Source organism: Euprymna scolopes, chromosome 29 (genome assembly GCF_053919585.1).
Source record: "Euprymna scolopes isolate OS-2025 chromosome 29, ASM5391958v1, whole genome shotgun sequence".
NCBI classification, from domain to species: domain Eukaryota; kingdom Metazoa; phylum Mollusca; class Cephalopoda; order Sepiida; family Sepiolidae; genus Euprymna; species Euprymna scolopes.
In genome coordinates, this window is record NC_136510.1 from 102,744,447 (window position 1) to 102,765,547 (window position 21,101).

General features: G+C 36.2%; 1 protein-coding gene and 1 pseudogene across 2 annotated transcripts in view; one reads left to right on the forward strand and one right to left on the reverse strand.

The window, feature by feature from the left end:
* Positions 1 to 21,101, forward strand: part of LOC145252799 (protein fuzzy homolog) — a 590,751-nt gene that overhangs the window by 64,245 nt on the left and 505,405 nt on the right. The gene's annotated exons all lie outside the window — the stretch shown is intronic.
* Positions 17,380 to 17,495, reverse strand: LOC145252883 (5S ribosomal RNA; annotated as a pseudogene).

Sequence of the window (21,101 nt, forward strand, 5' to 3'; positions counted from 1 at the left end):
AATTGCAAGTTTGTGTATAAAAAATTCGTTGAGTATATAGGTTGAGAAGTTTTATAGATATACAGTATTTCAATAAAATGAAACAAGCGTAACCAGTTATGTTAATGCAGTTCGGATAGATTTAAAAAAAAAGAAAAAAAAACTGTCAATGTGCACTGGTTGTCCAACCTCCAAAGGGTGTTTATTCCGAAAGCCGTTTTTAACATGGGGAGGTTGGGAGTGTTTATTCCGAAAGGCATTTTCTTATTTTCAACCTCCTCTTAATCAACTTCTTACAGGTAAGTCTTCAGATGGCCCCCCAGTGCAATTTCACACACACACACAAAAAAAATAAATAAACAAAAAAACTTCCTTCATTTAAAAGAAATGACAAAATAGGAAAACTTTATGAACTTCTTTTGTTTTTCTCAACTTCACCAAAACTCTGTTCATCTTCAGAACGTATAAGTTTGAGTTTTCCCCAAGAAACTCTCAAATATCAATGGAAATATCAATATGTCTTATCATTAAATCGGTCTATTTTTTGCACTTTTCTATATAATTTAATTTTGGTTTTCTTTCATTGTTTCGCAGTCAAAATCTTTGCAATCTCCTTTTCTATTTATTCAAATATAGACGCCATTTTTTTTCTCTTGATTTTGAAACCTGCTTTTAACGCCATCTCGCTAGCGCTCTGAGAAGTTGCATAACAACAAATAGAATTAATATTGTTTCGCTAAACCTCGTGTTCGCCATCGATATCTTAATCTCACATTAACACTTAGCAGAGTTAATAATCTTTTCTCTCAAAGAAATTTTTTTTTTCGATCAGGTACTTTTATTTTTGTCGCTCTTTACAACATGTTATATATAATGCTAGCAGAGGTTAACTGGCATTGCCGGGTTGTCAAATATGTTGAACATAATTTCATGGATTCATGGTCTATGTATACTGCAAACGACGGCATGGGTCTATCGAAGCATTCAACAAAATAGCAAATATGATGGTCATTTTAATATACAGCACAAAACTTTATCGTCGAGTGGTTTTTAAATTGTCGTGGCGCTTGTGCAGTTTACCGATCGTGCTTTTTTTTTTTTTTCAAGTTAAATTCCGTTTTTTACTGTATCTTTTCTTTATTATATTGTCAAGTGAAAGTATAGATAGCTAAAACGCACTCCCTTATGTTAAGAATGGTTTTTCTAAGTATTATTATTTCAGCATAGTCTATAAACTGCACAAGTATCATTTTTATAATTTGTCTAAAAATGAAACCTTCAAAGAAAAATCTGTAAATTGAATGTCTTTGAATTCTTTGGACGGTACTTATGCATTTATGTTACCATGCTAAAATAATAACCTTATTATTTTGAAAGTCCTTAAGACGGCGAAGGGAGTGTGTTTTGTAAATATTCTGTGCTTACACCTAATAATTTAATAAAGATATCGTGAAACTTGAATTTAACTTGAAAATACTATTTAAAAAATAACACCGTTTGAACTACTGTTTTCCTCTTATGTGTATGAAGGGACGTTGCGAGCCTGTCGTTGTTTTATCGTTATTTCCGTGGGAACTGCTTGGCTGAGCTCCAGTCTCTGGTCCCCTCCCCCTTCGCCAATCTTTCACGAAAAACACCCGTATAGTTGAAACCACTGTCAGTAATTTTCCCAACTCTTTATCTGTGCCTAAATCAAAACGTATATTCCATGAACAAAGCTTCTTCCTTAGAAGTGCACGCCTGTGAAACTCTCTTCTGTTTGCCTGTTTCCCACCTGACTACAACTTGGATGCCTTCAAGTTCAACATAAACAAATTCCTGATGAACCGCCCCTTTAAGTAAGACACTTTATCAGATCTCCATTACTAGCGATTACTACGATATTATCCCAATTGATTACTGTACACGCAATAACCCTTATCCCAGAGTGGCCTCTGGGCCTTGATAGGTGGTGACTTCCTTGTAAAAAAAAAAAAAAAAAAAAAAAAAAAGTGTTTTTCGCACAACGTTTTGGTCAATGTAACCTCCAACTTTCTTTATATGTATCTCGTTGAACTTAAGGAATCTGTCAAATTCAGGATTCTACACGGAATTTGAATGGGACCCTTTATTTAATCCACTGGGGTAGCATACTCTTTCTGTCACCTATGACTGGGTAGTAGTCTTAAATAATTTGCAAAGACTGGATAAGGTACTAGGTTAAATTCTGGTGAAAGTGACGCTCTTCTGTAGGTCGAAGGTTCAATCCCCAGTGCGGGCAATACTAGTAATACAATTAGAGATAACTTAAGATTCTTAGCTGACGGAATGAGAACATGCTAATAAAATTAAATAAAGGGTTCCATTCGAAATTCCTCTAGTGGGTTTTGGGCCTTCATAAATTTTTGTTAATTTTTTTATTTTTTTATTCAATTTTCCCCCCAAACAGGGCACAATGCCACTTTGAAGCAGAGGGCTACTATCAGGAACATAATTTGCAGGAACATTATGAAGGGAGATGAGTAGAAAGATGATTGTTCACATTACACTTGAACTTATGCATATCAGTACAGTTGGGAAAGCAGAATCCCGGAAGGGAGTTCCAAAGACCTGCAGTTCTGGGGAAGATACTATTGGAGTAAAAGGCTTTCTTGCACCTAGGGATCTCTACTGTAAAGGGATGAGACTTAGTGGCTTGTCGGGTTTGTTGGGGGTAGTTACGTCAAGGAGGTACAAGTGTTTGCTGTTCGTCAGAGCATTCACCATTAAAGTATTTGTAGAACAGACAGAGGGATGCAATATCTCATCGATGGGACAGAGGCTAAAGTCTAGATGACAGTTCAACACCTATCAGGTTGGCGACTCTCTTTGAACCTTGTCCAGGAGCGAGAGACAAGCAGCAGATGCACCAGCCCAGATATGACTACAGTACTCCATAATGGGCGAATGGTGGCCTTATAGAGGTACAGGATACTTTCAGGCGTAAGTAGTTTTCGAGCACGGTAGAGGGAGCCAACCTTCTTTGCAGCAGCCCTGGCAATGCTCTCAATGTATCTATTCCAGTTCATATTCCCTGTAAACGTTAGGCCGAGGAGTTTAAAAGAAGTACTTTCAGGCAATGTGTTCTTGGCCATTGCTATTGGTGGTAAAGGTTTCTTGTAGTAATTGAAGGAAACCAGCTTAGTCTTAGCAGCATTGAATGTGACCATCGTTTTTGTCCCCATTCCACTACAGATTGGAGGTCATCCTCAAGTGTTTCTGCCATTTCCTTGGATATGTATTCATTTGTTTTCCCCTAGAGAATGGTGTCATCTACCCATCTCCAAAACAATTTTATCAGGGAGATCATTTATGAATATTGGGAATAATAGAGGTCCAAGAATAGACCCCTGAGGTACTCCTGCATTTATATCATATCGTTTAGATGTACGACCGTCGAGGACAACTTGGATTTTTCTGTTACTTAAGAAGGATTTAATTACATTATGAATTCTTCCAGTGATTCCATATGATCTAATTTTCCTTAGAAGACCATCATGCCATACTCTGTCAAAAGCCTTAGATATATCAAGGGCTACCGCTCTACCCTGCCCTGTTTTGTCTAGTGAACGGTATATACGTTCAGATGGTACATTAAGATATCTGCTGTTGAACGGGCTTGCCTGAATCCGTATTGTTTGTCAGTCAGGAGTTTAGCAGCTGTTAGGTGCTGGACTAGGGCTTGAACTAAGGACTCAAATATTTTGGCGAAAAGCGGGAGGAGGCTAATGGGTCGATAATTTAATGGGTCAGTTCTTTTACCAGAATTCTTGAAGACTGGTACCACAGAAGCGGTTTTGCAGTAGTAAGGAAAGCAAGATTCGTTAAGGCATTTATTGTAAAGTTTGGAGAGAACTGGAGTAACCTTGGCAGAGTATTTTTTTAATAGCAGAGCCGGGATGAGATCTGGTCCACATGCTTTTGAGGTGTCAAGGTTTTTTATAATACCATGTACCTGAGAAGGGGTGATTTTCAAATCGTCTAGTGTGGCGTTTGTCCGCAAAGGAAAGTCAGGGAAAATGGTGTGCTGGGTTCAGTGTGGAGTTTGAGGCAAACCGACTGGCAAGCAGATTAGTCTTGTCAGTTGCCATGCAAGCAACCTCATGATTGTTTGATAGTGGGGGAATCATTGACTGCCCATTATTCACTACGCTGTTGTAGATTTTCCAAAAATCACGGGTTCCTAATTTCTGTGCTTCGATGCGTTTTCTGGTAGTTTCAGGGTAATCTGTCTTAGCTGTCGCTATCACTCTCTTACAATTATTTCTAGCTTCTATATGCTTCTGTTTATTTGAGCTGGACTTATGTCGGTTGAATCTGCGGAATGCTGCCTTTGGCGAATAACAGCTGCACAAGCAGAAGTAAACCATTGGGGAGAGTGGGGCTTTCTATAGAATTTCCGTGCGAGAACATGTGCTTCAATTGCAGTTTTGAACCATTCAGTGGTCTCATTTGCACACTGTTCTGCTGGAAGAGAAAAGATATTTTGCCATGGGGCATTTAGAATTTAGGGTGATTTCTACCATTATCACGGCATGATCAGCATTCCTGAGTGGGCTGTGGCCATTTGTTGTACAATCATCAGGAACCGTTGTCAGAAAGATCTAGAAGTGAGGCATGTTGATCTTGCTGGTTTGGGAAACGTGTCAGAAATATAACCGTCTGAGATGGGGAATGGGATATAGAGAAGCTATGTGTTGTGCTACCAGCTACGTCTGTGTAATTAGAGAATCCTTGCCAGTTACTGTGGTGGACGTTGAAGTCACCAAATACATGTACTTGTGCGCTAGTATTGAGGGAGAGTGCTATATCTATGCTGTCAGAGACTTTGTTTATTAGGGTACAGTCCTGGGTTGAGGGAGAGCGGTAGAGAAAATACAAGTAGCTAATATTATGTTACATATTTAGTCTGAAGCACATAAAGGCCTGGACGTCTGATTCTGGTTTTATTTCTCTAGTCAGGGGGAGGATGTTACGAATATAGACTCCAAGCCCATGCATATGTCTGTCTCAGTACTTACGATAGAGTGGGAGATAATCAGGCATGTTAAAGTGGTTAGAGGGAATGGAGGAGTGAAGGTTAGTTTCACTTAAAGCTAAGATATCCGAGGTGTTTACAAGGAGAAATGATTCAACATCATCTAAGTTAGTTATAAGCCCACGGATATTCGTAAATACAAGCCTCAAGGGAGGAGGCAGGTAGGTTTTCTTTGAGTTTGGTCCTGGTTTAAACGTAATTTTTGCTTGAGCTGTCATTCCATTTTATTTAATTTAAAAATTTCAGTTAGGGTTAGTGAGTGAGGGGGTGCTGGACAAGTGGCTGTGCAGAATATCAGACATGCAATACAAGTAGACCATCAGCCGTCCTCACCCACAGGATTGTGGCCTCAGGAAAGCCCACCGGGGATGAGCACAGGGTCTCTTTCCATGCGTGACATGGCACTACAAACATCTCTATATTATACAACTGTTGATGGAGCACCCGCTCTAAGCGCTACCAAAGAGTTAGGGCTCCTGTACTATCAGTTGGAAACAGCAGCCAGGAACTGTCAATCTGGTACTCTCAATCCATTAGGCAAAGCCAGCCCAGTCCAACTGCACTGACATATATGGTACTGAAGCACTCCACTGTGTCTAGTTTAGAGGGATTTAGACGAGTCCCTGTGATAGCACCTCTACGCCTGGCTAATAGGCAAAGAAGCAGTATGAAAGCCGGGCGATAGACAGAGCGTCCCTGTGATAGCACCTCTACGCCTGGCTAATAGGCAAAGAAGCAGTATGAAAGCCGGGCGATAGACAGAGCCTATCTCTCCTTTAAGCAGTTTAGGTTTGCCAACCGGTGATTTGTTTGAGTCACCAGCTCTAGGAAGGTTGTCATCCAGGACTGAAGAGGCCTCCCTCCCCTAGGTTTAGCCTCAGAGTTTTCTTTCTCCTAGACGGATGACCTGGGAAGATCTACAGGTCCATCAGCTCCGAGAGGGTTCGCCCCGCGCCTGGGTCCTAATCCAGGTATTTATGGGTAGTTAATAGTAATTAGTTATTTAGGTTAATATCTACTGAAAAATTTCACTCTTCAAAAGTGGTTAAAAAAGGACATTACTATGCTTTCCATTTTCATTTTTAATGGGAGAGGGGATAGGCAAAAATTTATGCAGTGGAAGCAACTAAATTTGCAACAGCATTGGTTTGAAAGAGACAAGTTAATGTATGGTTAGATATAGTTTTGTACGTTTAGGAATGTATGGTTAGATATAGTTTTGTAAGTTTAGGAATTGGATAAAGTGTTAAAGTATGATTTATTTGATATTAGAAATTATGATTTGGTGCCCAAACTAAGTATTTAATACGACTGAAAGATAAGAGATATGCTCAGTATAGGTACAAGAAAACATCTGATTTGGAGTACAGTTATACCTGATAGATATAGTTTATGGCGTATTCTGTAAGTATTGTTAAATATAGATGGATAAGTAGCATGTTTTCACTGTATACGAATGCATGGAATTTTAGACTTCTAACGAAGGAGGATGGCTTCGCCTTTCTAATATCCGGAAGTTTGTATTATGAGTACCGGTTAAGTTTGTGTAATAATTATTGCAATACTATCTCTTATCAAAAATATATTAAGGGTTGCTGTTCATTGTAGATCACTTTAAATCTATGTATAGGACTATGGCTAGTAAGTACTTACTTAGAAGCTTAGTTATGGGTTAGGAGTTATAATCAAAAGCATGCCTAAGAAATCTTTAGGTGTTAATGTGTATCGATTTACGAGTCTGTTAAGATCAAGGGCTTAGAGTAAGGACCCCTCTAAGTTATGTGCAACGGATTAGATTTAGTGGCAACTTAGAAAATAGAGCAGTTGATTGGTTAGTGATCAGGAGAGAGAAAATTTAGGTTAAAAAAAAAAAAGAGTGTCATGCAAAAGAGACAAGGCAGTCATCTTGGAGTTAAAGTATCTATAGGATATATGTAGCATACTAGCAGCAGTATTTTTGCGGTTTTGATAGGAATTATAGGTACATTGTGTCGTAGTTTATTGTACAAGTCCGTAGACTAGGTCAGGCACGAAGCACTTCTGATATTGTAACTGAGTTTATCTAATTTTTAAAAGCAGTTGAATAGAGTATTATGACGTGTTCTACTTAGCTTAGGGATAGAATGAAAATTTAAGGTAATATTAAAAGTGATATAAGGAATTAAATGAGGATTAGATATATGATCACTGGATGTTGAACTGCTCGGGAGACATTTTTGTATCTATTTAGAAGAATGTCTTAGTGATGTAAGATTTGAGAAATTAAGAGTCCGAGGATACAGAAAGTTGTGAGCTGATGAGGATTCAGTATAGGCGATTAGATATAGGAAGAAAAGGTGGTTTAGTTTAGTGCACACGTATTGTATATATTTAGTATACTGCTTCAGTTCTAACCTCTATTGTAAAAGGAAATCCTTTTTGTAATGCGGTTGGCTAATTTGTCAAGAAAGGAAGCGTGTAAGGTTGTTGGAATAAAACAGAGCTTATCTAATTTTTAATGATATCAGTTTACAGACAATTGTATAGGTTGATGAACTGCTGACTAAGGCATAGGAGCCTCGCATCCTGGTGTTTCGATGAAATGGCGGATCAAGAGCATAGGCTTTATAGCTAGGAAAACACACACGCGGAACAGGTGTTCGGAGAGGAAATGGCAGTGTACGAGGTAGGAGGGGGGAGTGAGGTCACTTTGATTTCTTATTTATTTAATTTATTTTATCTAATTTTTTTTATTTGTTTTTTTTTTTCTCAAAAAATTTATTTTTCCGCCTTTCGATGGCAGATTATATTAAGTATCATACTTAAATAAAGTTCTACTGTCTTCTAAATAAATTAGCATAATTTTTTATTTTATTTTATTTTCTTTTTAACCGATTCTTTTCTTACTATAGCTTTGATTTATTATTTAAGCGAGATGGGATTGTAAACTGCGAAATAGTCTACGTGGAGAAAAATTATCAGTTACAATATGCCTGGCCTTTTGGTCAAGATCAAAGTGTAGTATCTGTTCCGGCAGATACTGCAAGCAAAGACCATATGTGGGGGCGACCCTACATATAAGACCTTGGTCAATGTAGGGGCAACCCTTCATACCAATTGTCACTATCCAGCTCCCCTACTCCCCGGGGAGTTGGTCCCCATTTCCCCATCACTCCTCACATTAAAAATCGGCCTTGTGCCTAATTTGCTCAGTGGGGGAGCAAATAAATATATCAAAGTGTAGTATCTGTTCTTCAGATGCTGCACTTCAATTTCTTGTTCTCTTTCGGTGGAGGATCCGTCCTTCATGACTGAGACAATTTTTTATTTTTGTACCTTTTCTCCACATTAAAAAACGACCCTGGTGTCTAACTCTGTCCCGTGGGGAGGCATAGTAAATAGTTACAATATGCCTGGAAATTTGCTGAGATTTTATTTTCCTTGACCAGTGTAAGGTAAAATATTCCTCTGTAAAAAATCCTTTTTTAGATATAAGAAAGAAAAGATGGGATTTTTTTGATTTTCGATACTTATCGGATGAATTTATGTATAAAACATGCCAGACATAAATAACCGTTGTTTGAAATTTGCAAAAGATAAGCTCAGCTGTTTCGGAACCTATGAGGAAGGAAGTCTTCCTCTCTCGAACACACACACACACACACACACACACACACACACACACACACACACACACACACACACACACACACAAAGTGAATTTTATATAAGAATGGAGATATGTATATCATACATAGACTCTCGATTTTTCTAGTCTTTTTCACTCGTTCCTTTTCGTTTGACTTTCTAGTAAGAAAAGAAATTGATCTCATAAGGCAAAAATCTATAAAATATTGAAATAGATAACATTTTTTTCTTATCTCTTTATATAAATAAAATGAACTCATTTTTTCCCGTCTGATTTTGACATTAATAGGATTAAAAATCAAGATATTTCATGCAAATATAATATGCACAAACGGCAGAACAATATCTGAGGTGTGTTATAAGCTTATTATTTCTCAAATTCCTCGATAATCTTAGATTTCTATACTTTTTCTGCTGAGAAGTCACGGCCAAAATCGGTTAAGATCAATGGAAGTGGTAAAATATTTTCTCTCTAATAAATTCCTCCTCCCCCTGCCACCACTTAACACCGTTTGGGGATCGTTCATAAGGAACAGTTGAGAAGAGAACACCGGTTTGGCTTCGTAGTTCTTTCATGTGAAGTTATTTAAAATCACTAAACTAAGCTGCAGTGCTCTGTGGCGTAGTGGTTAGCGTGCTGGACAATTCACATTATATTTTCACGTTCGCGCTGACCTACCGTAGTCGTTTTTTTTTTTTTTTTTTTTTTTTCCTAAACAACTGGAATGGACTTTTCTTGGTGGCCGAACTGTTAACGTTGCAGATGTTTTTTTTTTTTTTTTTTTTTTTTTTTCACACTTTATTTTCCTACTTTTACTCATGACTCCGGGTTTGATCCTTCCTACTTACCTACCATAACATTTTTTAAAACTCCCCCCCCCCCGTCCCGGAAACAAACTCTCGGGCAACGCCGGGTACCCCCGCTAGTTCAGAATAAATTATTGAAAAGTGAATTCTTTGTTAATTTACCATTTGTAGAGTTGGTTTCTCATATTGGTTTTTGTCTCACTTTATGTTTTGCTTTCCAAGACTTCTTCAGGTACCTCATCTCGAACTTTGGAGCTGTCATAGAATATAACACTTAGCTGAAGAAACAAAAATTCTTCCTCGGATCTGAATGAAGATTTTATAACACTACCTAAGAATTCTTCCTTTAAACTCCTCGGCCTAACGTTCACGGTCAATATGAACTGAAACATGCATTGAGGACGTTGCGAAGGCTGCTGCAAAGAAGGTGGGTTCCCTCTATCATGCTAGAAGACTACTTACACTTGAGAGTACCGTGTACCTCTACATAGCTACCATTCGCCCATGCATAGAGTACTGTTGCCACACCTTGACTGGTGCATCTATCACTAGTCTCTCCCTCTTGGAGGAGGGTGAAAAAAGTGTCCAACGAAGCTAGACACGGCGGGCAGACACCCCCGATGCATGTGGAAACTGTCAAAATAATCATTGATTACCTCCCTTTATGTTCTCTACAAAAACATGGCATTGTCTGCCACTTATCTGTAAAAAATTACATTTTTTCATGAAATAAAAAAAATTGATCAATTTTTCTGATTTTCAGAATATACCATCTTCATTCTGTGACAAGTAGGTACACTGTTTTTCTTCAGCTTTGTTTATCGCTATTAAGTGCCAATCTGAATAAGCACCCCAAAATTTCTAAAACCCCAAATTAAAAATATTCTGTTTTCTTGTATTATTTGTATTCTTAAACTACTGTTCTCGTCTCTAGTGTTTTCACATTTCGGTCAATGTAACCTTTGACCTTTTTCAGGTGTATCTTGTCGAACTCGAGGAATCCGCACAGAAATTTGAATCTGGCCTTTTATTTAATCTACAGGGCCAGCATGCTCTTGTTCTGTCAGCCACGATTGAGTAAAACTCCAAAGTACTCCATGATTGTATTTTGAGTGTCGCTCACATTGAGGATTGAACCTTCAACCCCCAGAAGAGTGTAACTTTATAACTGAATTTTATCAATTACTTTAACCCCTATGCTATGAGTTCTTGCGAGGATTCCAGAGTTCAGCCGAAGATTCTCGAGTTCGGCAAGATACACCTGAAGAACTGGTGCTATCAGATCGGGCTGTCTGAAGATATTGGCTTGCTGAGACGAAATGCACCTAACATTGATGCTTTTTGTTTTTCTACTCCCTTTTGCAAAACTTAATCATGTTCTGCAAAACCAAAAACAAAAACAACCCACCTTTTCCTTCTTCCCTTTTCTTTTTCTATCTCCCCCCCCCCACTTCCTGGCAGGTTTCCTAGCTTAAAATGTACCAAACATTAATACTGTAACCCTTTTCCTTCTCTCATCGCAAAACTGATTTATGTTCTGCAGGGCAGGGAACAAAAATGATAAAATCCACTACAAAACAACCAAACCAAACACTACAAACTAGCGATTGAAAATACAAAGAGCTTGAAGAATAAAGAAAACAAATATAACTACAAAATAAGTAGATGCAACATGTATACCATTTCGAAAAAAAAAAAAAAAAAAACTGGATTCAGCATTAAATAATCTGAAAAGGGTAGATATGCTGTAAAACAAAACAACCAAACCAAACTCTACAAATAAATATTTGAAGATATAAAAAAACCTTGAAGCATAAAAAATGTATCCAAAATAACTGGATCCAAAATAACTGGATCCAGCATTAAATAACCCGAAAAAGGTTGATATACCGTAAAACAACCAAACACATGAAAAAGGTTACATCGACCGAAACGTTGTGAGAATAACAATCAAGATGAGAACAGTAGTCCGAAGAATCCCAATAATCTGGATAATCAATCCTCATCTCAAAAATTCGTAAACGAAATTCTGTTGAGGTTTGTATTTGCTTCAGAGTGCAAATCATATCTTTTTATATACGAGCCATAAAAGATTTAAAATATTGTATTTTCAGTGTTTTATTTAGCAAAACTTGACAGGATTCTATTGATAAAAAAAAATAATAATTACCTTCTGAAGAAGATGGAGGAAGTGCTGTTTATAGCGGAAACTATTTCTGAAGAAAATATGTTGGAAGCGCAAACCTCAAATTAAAATGGACTATAATAATTGAGGAACAAACAAAGAGGGAGAAAAAAAGAGAGGGGGTAAATAAGCAAAACTTAAGTTTGAAATTAAATGTTTGTGCAATCTCGTATAGCCATGTTTATTCTTGGTGTTTTTATTTATATCTTTTTTGTGGCGAATAGATCATAACCGCATATCAGTGATGGAAAGAAATATTTCATTTTTTTTAATTTTTTTTTTTTTAATTCAATGTATATTTCTGTCTTTGGCGCCCACTAATGTGAAAGATAAAAATGAAACCTTATAAATTCAAACATATTTGCTTCCTTAATATACAGTCCTATAATGTGTGTGTTATGCAAAAATTTTAATGAAACCTTTTCAAAAAAGTAGATGCATCCTATTTAATAGGAAGAGCATTGCTATATATATGTGTGTGTGTGCGCACGCGTATATATATATATATAGATAGATAGATATATAACACAAAAATTTTAAAATGAAAATTGAATAAATTACAATATTTATTGATCCATTTAACATAAAAAATCCTTAACCCATCTTTGAAGATCCATGGATTAAGGATCTTTATTATAATTGCTTGTTTGAATTTTTTGATGGATTAATATATACTAGCAGAACCTGTGGAAATTCTATGCAATGAAACATGTATTGAATCAACTAATGTTTTGATAAAGTCGATATTTATCTGGATAGCACAAATTCTTTTTGTCTGTCGAAAAAACAATAACATGCAGCAAATATGAGTTTCCTAATGTCTATGAAAATTGTGTCTATTGTATTTTAAATATAGAAATGACCCAAATGAGATTAATAAATGCTCAGAAAGTAATGTTGTGCTACATAGTTCAACACAAATAAGAAAATCACATTGTAAGAGACAATCTTTAATTTTTCTTTTTAAATCCAGTACCTCTTGGAAAATAATGTTTTTTTTTTTTGCCCTGTTTCTTTTCTATGTTCCCTTTTTTACATAACGTTTTGCTGACTTTGTTTGGAGAATTGCTGCACATGGAAATTGAGTTTCTTTCTCGCACCATTACAACAATGATCATATATTATGATATTCAAAAGCAAGGCTAAATTAAGGCTTATATTCTTGGCCAAGGTTCCCTGATTGGCCTTTTTAAACTAAGTTTTGCGAGTTTTGCCTTTTTTTTTTTTTTTTTTAAGCAGTTTGACCTTAAAACATTTAACTTGGCATTTTTCAAGATGTAAGCAGAATATCATATTGTTATTCAATTTTTATTTTATCATTGTTTTTTTAATTGCTCAATATCGACTTTTCTATTATCTCATTAAATTCTGATATCTCTGCAACTTATATTAGATAAAATATATAATTAATATATAATACATATATATATATATAGGGAGGTATATTAATCCATCAAAAATTTAAACAAGCAAAGGAGGTGGTGTTTGATCAACACTTCTGGGGAGCCATGATGTAATATACTGTTTTGTTTTTAAATCTCCGAAACAGTGTTTCATGGTAAACAACTGATGATCCCTTAAATTTCATTGGTACTATAGTGAATTCGAGAGAGCAAGTTGATGCAGTGATTGCAGGTTATAAAATTACTCACTGGTTTTCTAACGAATGATAAAAATAATTTTTTTTTTTTTTTTTGTATAGTTTTAAAGGTTAAAAACTTCCAAGACATATATATATATCTATGTAATATCTGAAGTTATTGTTTTCCAGAGGTTAAGTAACCAACAAAGTTTAACGAGGATAATACAAGAGTGCTCAATACCAGAGTAGAGCAGGGTATCCATCCATCCAACGCCGCCGCAGCTGAGATTGAACTCACTACACAAGTTTGTAGTATAATTCAAATCTTGTCAGTAGTTGAATACTTGATGCTTCACCAGGGCTATCAAAGGTATTTTTTATTATGACGCCATCACTAGACGGGATGCCTACCATGGCTTAATAGTCCCATCTACCCTTGAGAGGATAGACCGCGCCAGTTTCTCAACCTGGTATTTTACCTCGCAGTACGTACAGCGCCTCGCCTTCCCAAATGGTCACCCATCTGGTACTGGCCAGGCTCAACGTTACTTAACTTTGATCTGATGAGAACCGGTGTGTCAACGTGATTGTGCCGAGGGTATAATCTTTGCTTTCATATAAGCTGTATCGCCTGAAGAGGTCTCTAGTTACATGTAACTAGCTGACCGAAACATGCTCATGACTGTGTAGCAACATTTTACTACTTATGTAAAAACAAATAAAGAGTATATATAATCTTGCATATATATATATATATATATATATATATATGATTTTAGTATTCACTTCAACAAGTGCTCAATACATGAGCAGAGCTTAAGAGTATGAAAAAATACTTGGTCATTTCTACTGAAGTGTTTGTTTTATTCCCAGGGGAAATTATCAAGCTAATTACATAATGATCTGTCTCCCCACGGAAATGAAACACAAACGTTTCTGTTGTTTATTTGTCATATAGCTTGTTAGGATAAAATGCACGATCTATCGTGAATGAGGAGTCGTAGAGATAAAATGTATGAAAGACAGAAAGAAAAAAAACACAGAAATAAAAATCAAACGAGAGAATTCAGCAAAATAGTGAAGACTTGAAATTTATTTTAAAAAAAATAAATAAATAATAAAATAAAATGGCAAACCGTATGTAAAAAGCAAAACGGGATGTTCCGGACATATTTGTAAATATTTGAAAAAAATAACGTGAATTAAAATAAAGAAAAAAATAACGTGAATTAAAATAAAGAAAAAAATAACGTGAATTAAAATAAAGAAAAAAATAACGTGAATTAAAATAAAGAAAAAAATAACGTGAATTAAAATAAAGAAAAAAATAACGTGAATTAAAATAAAGAAAAAAATAACGTGAATTGAAATAAAGAAAAAAATAACGTGAATTGAAATACAGAAAAAAAATATATATTTTACTAGTTGTACCTACCTCGCGTTACCTGAGATCTAATACGATATTTTTAATGTGTAAGTCATGTCTAGAAAGATAGGAAACTTCATGTAAAGGAGTTAATTTTCTGGGCTAGTATAAGTATTTTTTGAAAGGAAATGTTTTTTTTTTTTTTTTTTTTCCTATTGTAAAGAATATGATAAAATACGAAATAAAAATTGGCTAGGTAGAATCAAATACCAATTTGTGAGATATATTAAGATTTTGGTCTAATTTAGACAATCCAGCTAACTAATATACGAGGGCATTCTAAAAGTAATGTATTCTATTTCTTAAAAAAAAAACAAAAAAAAAAAACGTTAAAGAGTTGTGACAACGGGAATTGTTCCATTAAAACGAGCAACATTTTGTGTTCCAGAATTTTTTTTTTTACAGTCGCAATCTATTCTCCACACCTTTGCCAACGATAGGGTGGTGGCTGTGCATGAGCATTCGGAGGGTCTTTTATCATTCACAATTGTCACCACTCTGAAATCAACGAACCCATCTAACTGTGCTGCCATCAACTGCATCTGTTTTAAAAACGAAACTAATATTTTATACGAATATTAGTGCATATATAACACCAGCAAAGCATAATTATTATTCTCCAACTTTTGACGGTTCTTTATCCATATGTTATATACAAGACTTTTTAGCCCATTAAAAACGGGCAAAAGTTACAACCAGTTGACTTGAAACGGGTGCTTTATGCCAAACTTCTAGAGTAAATGCGATAGTGTAGTGACTAATCCCTATTAATTACTGTGCATTGAACAGATACTATCATACTTGGTTTGCTGCACCTAATCCTGACAAAGGTTCATACAAAATTTTAGCCAGATTGGCCAGTAGTTTCCAAGAAAAAGTGAAACTCTCAATCTATTATGAATACATATTTCAGTATGTTCGTTAAGTTTGAGAGCTTGGAGCAATTACTATGATCATTCCCCCCAAGAAGTTTGCAGCTTGCTTGCCATAAGTATATTTCCCTTGTATATATATTTCTCACCAACTACGGATTTATTCAATTATTGGAATTCTTTTTTAAGATGGGTAAGTTGTATATTTTATTTATTTTGGACTATTATCCTCATCTTTAACAGTTGTTTTTAATGGCGTTTCGGCCAACTATTCCTCTGGCTTTCGTCAGGTTGCTAACCATGACGGGATAGGAATGCTGAATTTTTAACTGTAAAGATTCAACGTCTCTACCCATTGCGCCACGGGCCCCTTCGTTGAATGTCAGTTCCAGGTAAGCAGTGTCTGAAGATAGTGGTTCCAATCCTACCCAAAGCCGGCCAGAAGAGTAGTTGGTCAAAATGTGATGAGACAACAACAACTATGGAAGGCAGTAACTACTGAAGATACAGTGAAAAATTCAGCATTCCTATCCTGTCGCAGTTAACCACTTGACGGAGGCCAGAGGAATAGTTGGCTGAAACTTAATGAAAATCAACTATAAAAGATGAGGATAATATTCCGAAATACATAGATAAAAAAAAAAAAAAAAACAAGTGATTTAATAGCATTACTACTTGTGGTGATATTCCATTTTGTTTGTAATGGTCTATTCCAATCTATTTAATTTATTACCTCTGCAGGGGGTAGACGTGCTGTCAGGTGAGGTTCTGAAAAACCACTGCACTAGAATAAGTGCATTCTGACGTTCAAAAATGTTTGAAAAGCCCTGTTGTCATTCCCTGGTAAGTGCGTTTCAGGCGATTAGCAATAAAACCCCTTTTAGAACTGCCTAGGATGATGGATAGAATAGACTATCTTGGCCTGACAGCAACAAAGTCACTGTTGATCCAATTCTTTCAATTTTGGTAAATGTAGAACTTTATAGAGTTTGTGCTTACCAGTTTAGTACAATTTTGGACAATTCTAATGTTCAGAGTGGATAAATATTTGTAATTTGCTTGCATAGTGATCATTGGAAAAAAAAAAGAAAACGTTTGGTAGTAGGAAGGTCATGAAATTAAAGGAAGGGAAAAGGGGCAAGAGCAAAAAGTGCAAAATAGTAAAAAAAAAAAAAAAAAAAAAAAAAAAAAAATGAAAAACCTTTCTTATGTTCCTTGCGATGGAGTCTACAACATGTTGGGTCTCTATATATTAACGACTATGTTACACTTATGTTATAGGGCCCGGTTGTTGGTTGATCGATCTTACAATTAAGAAAGAAACGTAGACAAAAAAATGTGGAAACAAAAAAAGGAAGAAGAAAAAAAAACACTCCCGTGTGCGGCAGAAAAAAAAAAAAAGAAATAAACATGTGACTGCTAAGAAATGACTGTTAAGAAATGACTGTTAAGAAATGACTGTTAAGAAATGAGCTCACAATTCAGTGAGTCGACAGGAAAGATGACTGATCGTTATCATAAGATGCTGCTGATGGTTTTTCTGGTTGAAATGTCCTTTGGTCTTCTCACTAGGAGCTGTTGCTTTGACGTAACTATTGTAAAACTTTGGCTGGAGATGAAGTTGATAATGGTGCATAAATCGAGTGATAGCTGTTATGACAAGAGAGGCTTCCTTCAGTCTTGACAGACTAAGGACACCCACTGTAAGGTTGCCTGCGCATGAAATTTTTGTGGCAAGAGTTGCACAATCTCCAACCACACCTATCCTGAGTCGACATTGTTAAATACCAGTACCAAGTGGAGGTTCAGGACGACTGGAAACAAATGCCGAAGTAAGCGGGAAGCACATACAGCACCTAGAATTCCCAAATGGTCACCCATCTGGTACTAACTAGGCTCAACATTGCTTAACTTCAGTGATCTGACGAGAACCGGTGTGTCAATGTGATTATACTTTTATGACAATAGTGATTACAATAGAAGTCAGCGTTGACGTGCTGTAGAAGATGGGAGAAAGATTGCTGCTGCTGCTGTCGCCATCATGCTAGTAACTGATTTATTGTTTCAATGTGACCATACCATCAAAGTTTCCTGTTTTGCACATATCGCCCTTTACTGCCTTGATTTAATCTTCCTCCAAGATCAACAGATCTAAGCTTGTCTTAGAGACTCACTTTGCACATCCATTGTCCCATTTTTATATCATGTCTCTCCATGCAACGCATGTCCTCAACCAAAATTTAATGATAAGGCATGGCTTCCATTAAATCTTGAGAGACAATGGCTACGCCCTGTAAGGGTAACTGTGCATGTAATTATGAAGTAAGTGTTGCGCAATCTCCAATTCAAGCAGTTCCTAGTCGCACGCATATCCCAATTAAGGGAGATGATGACGTTAGGTTTTTGCAGCTATTGCAGGGAGGTATCGATGATATAGCGCCTGGCACTTTCAAATTGGTTACCCATCCGATATTCCCAAATTAGTCACTCATCTGGTACAGACAAGACTTAACGTTGATTAACTTTGATGATCTCATGAGAACATGTGTCAACGTGATTATGCCGTCAGGGGGAAGCCGGTTAAACCCGCCTCAGTTTAGTACTGCAGTTTTTTATTGGTCCCTTGACAAAAGGAAGGTGGACCTGTAAATTCACCCTCGTCCGTTCATCCGTTCGTCTATCTGCGTTTTTCTCAATTTCTAAATGATCAACAGAGTTTGATTTAAAAAAAAAAAAAAAAAAAAACTAGAAAAGCGTGGAAGGAGTGAGCATAAGGTATCCCCCTCCCTTTTATTTTTAAATGATCAACAGAATTTGATTTAAAAAAACAAAAAAAAAAATGCAAATTTGAATGAAATATTCTTTAAATGGCTAAAACTAAGGAATATAATAGAATATGTCCAACTAAAATATAATAATAGTAATAATCTGCCCCCCTCCTCCTCCTCCTCCTCCTCCTCCTCAAAAAAAAAAAAAAAAAAAAGAAAACAAAAAAACTAACGATTACTGTTAAGTTGAACATCCTATTGCGCTCTTTTGTTCCGGATACAATTGAAGGAAATATTGAAGCAGGGGGCTAATTACAATCTAATAGCCACTTACACTATAAAGCTTTTGCCTTAAGAACTAAGTAGCCTACACTTATGTCTTTTGCTCACTTTAGATAAGTATACGATGCCAGATAAAATAGTACATTAAACATTTGCAACTGTTATGGTTGTGAGCAGTAGGGTCAAATGGACAAGCCATTAATTGATATCTGTCGTTTTAAAAGCTGTCTTTTCTATTTCTTGTTTTTTTTTTTTTTTTTTTTTTTCTTTGAGTCTCTTAAAAAGGTTTTATAATTATTGGATTGAATGTTTATTTTTTGGTTAGAAATAAACAAATTTTCAAATTAAAGATGCTGATTTTAAGTACCAAGTGCCTTCAATAAATTTCCAGATTTTTTTTTTATTATATATATATATATATATATATATTCTTAATTTGTACTAGAATAATCTGCAATGGCGTAATGGATATAAGTGCTAAGTTATAATCTGTTGTAAATTTCAATTTATTCAGCAAAATATAAAACTGGCATGTTTCAATTGCCATGTAGAGAATATATGGCGGACATTTACACAGAAGTGGATACATTCGCTTAGCATCTGTACAAATTCATCTTGAATTGTTGCGTTGTTGGTGCGTTTATTATCTCCCTTGGAAATCGATTCCAAGGCTCAGGGATTCTGCTTAAGAAACCGACTTGACTCCAATCTATGGTTAGCCCTTGCCAAACTTTCACACACACAAAAAAACACTTGATTAGCTATAATCACTATAAATGATTTTCCCTACTCTCTGTCTGTGCCTAAATCTAAACGCAGATTCCTTCTTTCCCAGAACTGCCCACCTTTGGAACACTGTTCTGTTGTCCTGCTTCCCTACTGAATACAACATGGTATCCTTCAAATCCATTGTAAACGAGTACTTGTTGAGCTGCCCCCATAAATTCTATCCAATTCACACCATTAACGATTACTACACTACCATCTTACATTTATTAACCTTTATCCTCGAGTGACCTTTGAGCCTTGATAAGCGTTGACTTCAAAAAAAAAAAAGAAAAAGAAAAAAAACGGCACTCCTAGCTTAATGTTAAATGATGGTTTCCTAGAGGTTGAAGGTTCAATTCCGAATGCATGTCTGATAGATTTTCACTGGCAAGCAAAGGAGTGGGTTAACTTGTCTTCCTTTGCAATATAAATAATATTGATATCATAACAACAAAATTGTCTGATAAATCGGCATTAGAAAACCATATTAATCGGCCAATTTGATGATCGGTACATCGCTAATTAAAGGTATCTTTTTTTTTTTTTTCTTACTTGTGTTCCCCCTAATAAGGCATGTCACCACTTGGACGTAAGAGGCTACTATTTGAAACCATACCTAAAAAAGATTTAGAAGATGTTGATTTACATTACATTAAAACTCTTGCATATGAGAACAGCCAGTAGGAAGGGAATTTCAAAGTCTAGCTGTTCGAGGCAAGGAACTGTTAGAATAGAAAGTTTTCTGGCATTTAGGGATCTCAACAGTAGAGGGGGTGAATTTTTGTTGCTAAGTGGGTTTGTCGGGGATATGTACGTCGTGGGGGCACAAGTGCAACGAGTTCATCAGAGCACATTCCATTAAAATATTTGTAAAACACGCACAGAGATGCAACGTTGTGGTGATGGGACAGGGGTTGGAGCTTAGTTGACAAAGTGGAATCTGTTAGATTGAAAACTTTTTTTTGGACCCTATCCAAGAGGGAGAGGCTAGTGGTAGATGCACCAGTCCAGACGTGGCAACAATACTCCATGCATGGGTGAATAGTGCCCTTGTAGTAGTACAGGATACTTTCAGGTGTGAGTAGTCTTCTAGCTCGTTAGAGGGAGCCCACCTTCTGTGCAGCAGCTATCGCAATGTCCTCAATATATTTGTTCCAGTTCATATTGTCCGCAAATGTTAGGTCGAGGAGTTTAAAGGAAGAAGTCTAAGGTTATTTGTCATGGATATAGGCGGTTGGAGAAGCGTGTTATTTTCTGCGTTGTAAATGAGTTAACTTGTGTCTATAATTAAGTGCGTTCTTTTAATATAAGTTTACCAATTTATCTGCTTTATATAAAACTAGCCTAGGGTCCTGGCATTGCCCGGGTGTTTGGAGGTGTGTTGAGCAAAAAAGAAAAAAAAAAGTGGTTGTAGGCAGACAGGCTCAAACCCATAACGCAAAGGCGGAAAAAAAAGTGGCGGTTTGTGTAAGGGTGTTGGTTGAAAAAAAACAAAAAAAAAAAACAAAAAAAAAAACGGTCTTATCGATGCGCCCACCGCTATTGTGACGTCACGGGCGGTCAAAATAACGTCTTTTATGCAACGCCGTTGACGCGAGGTTTGAATGACTTTCAAAAATGCCAGCAAAAAAATCAACTCCTCCTTGTAGAATAGTGCCCAGTTGAGAGTGAAGGAATTAATGTTTTTAGCCAATTTGTCAATATTTGTCGTTTGAAGCGTTGAGCTTCAAAACGATATCAATCTCGTGA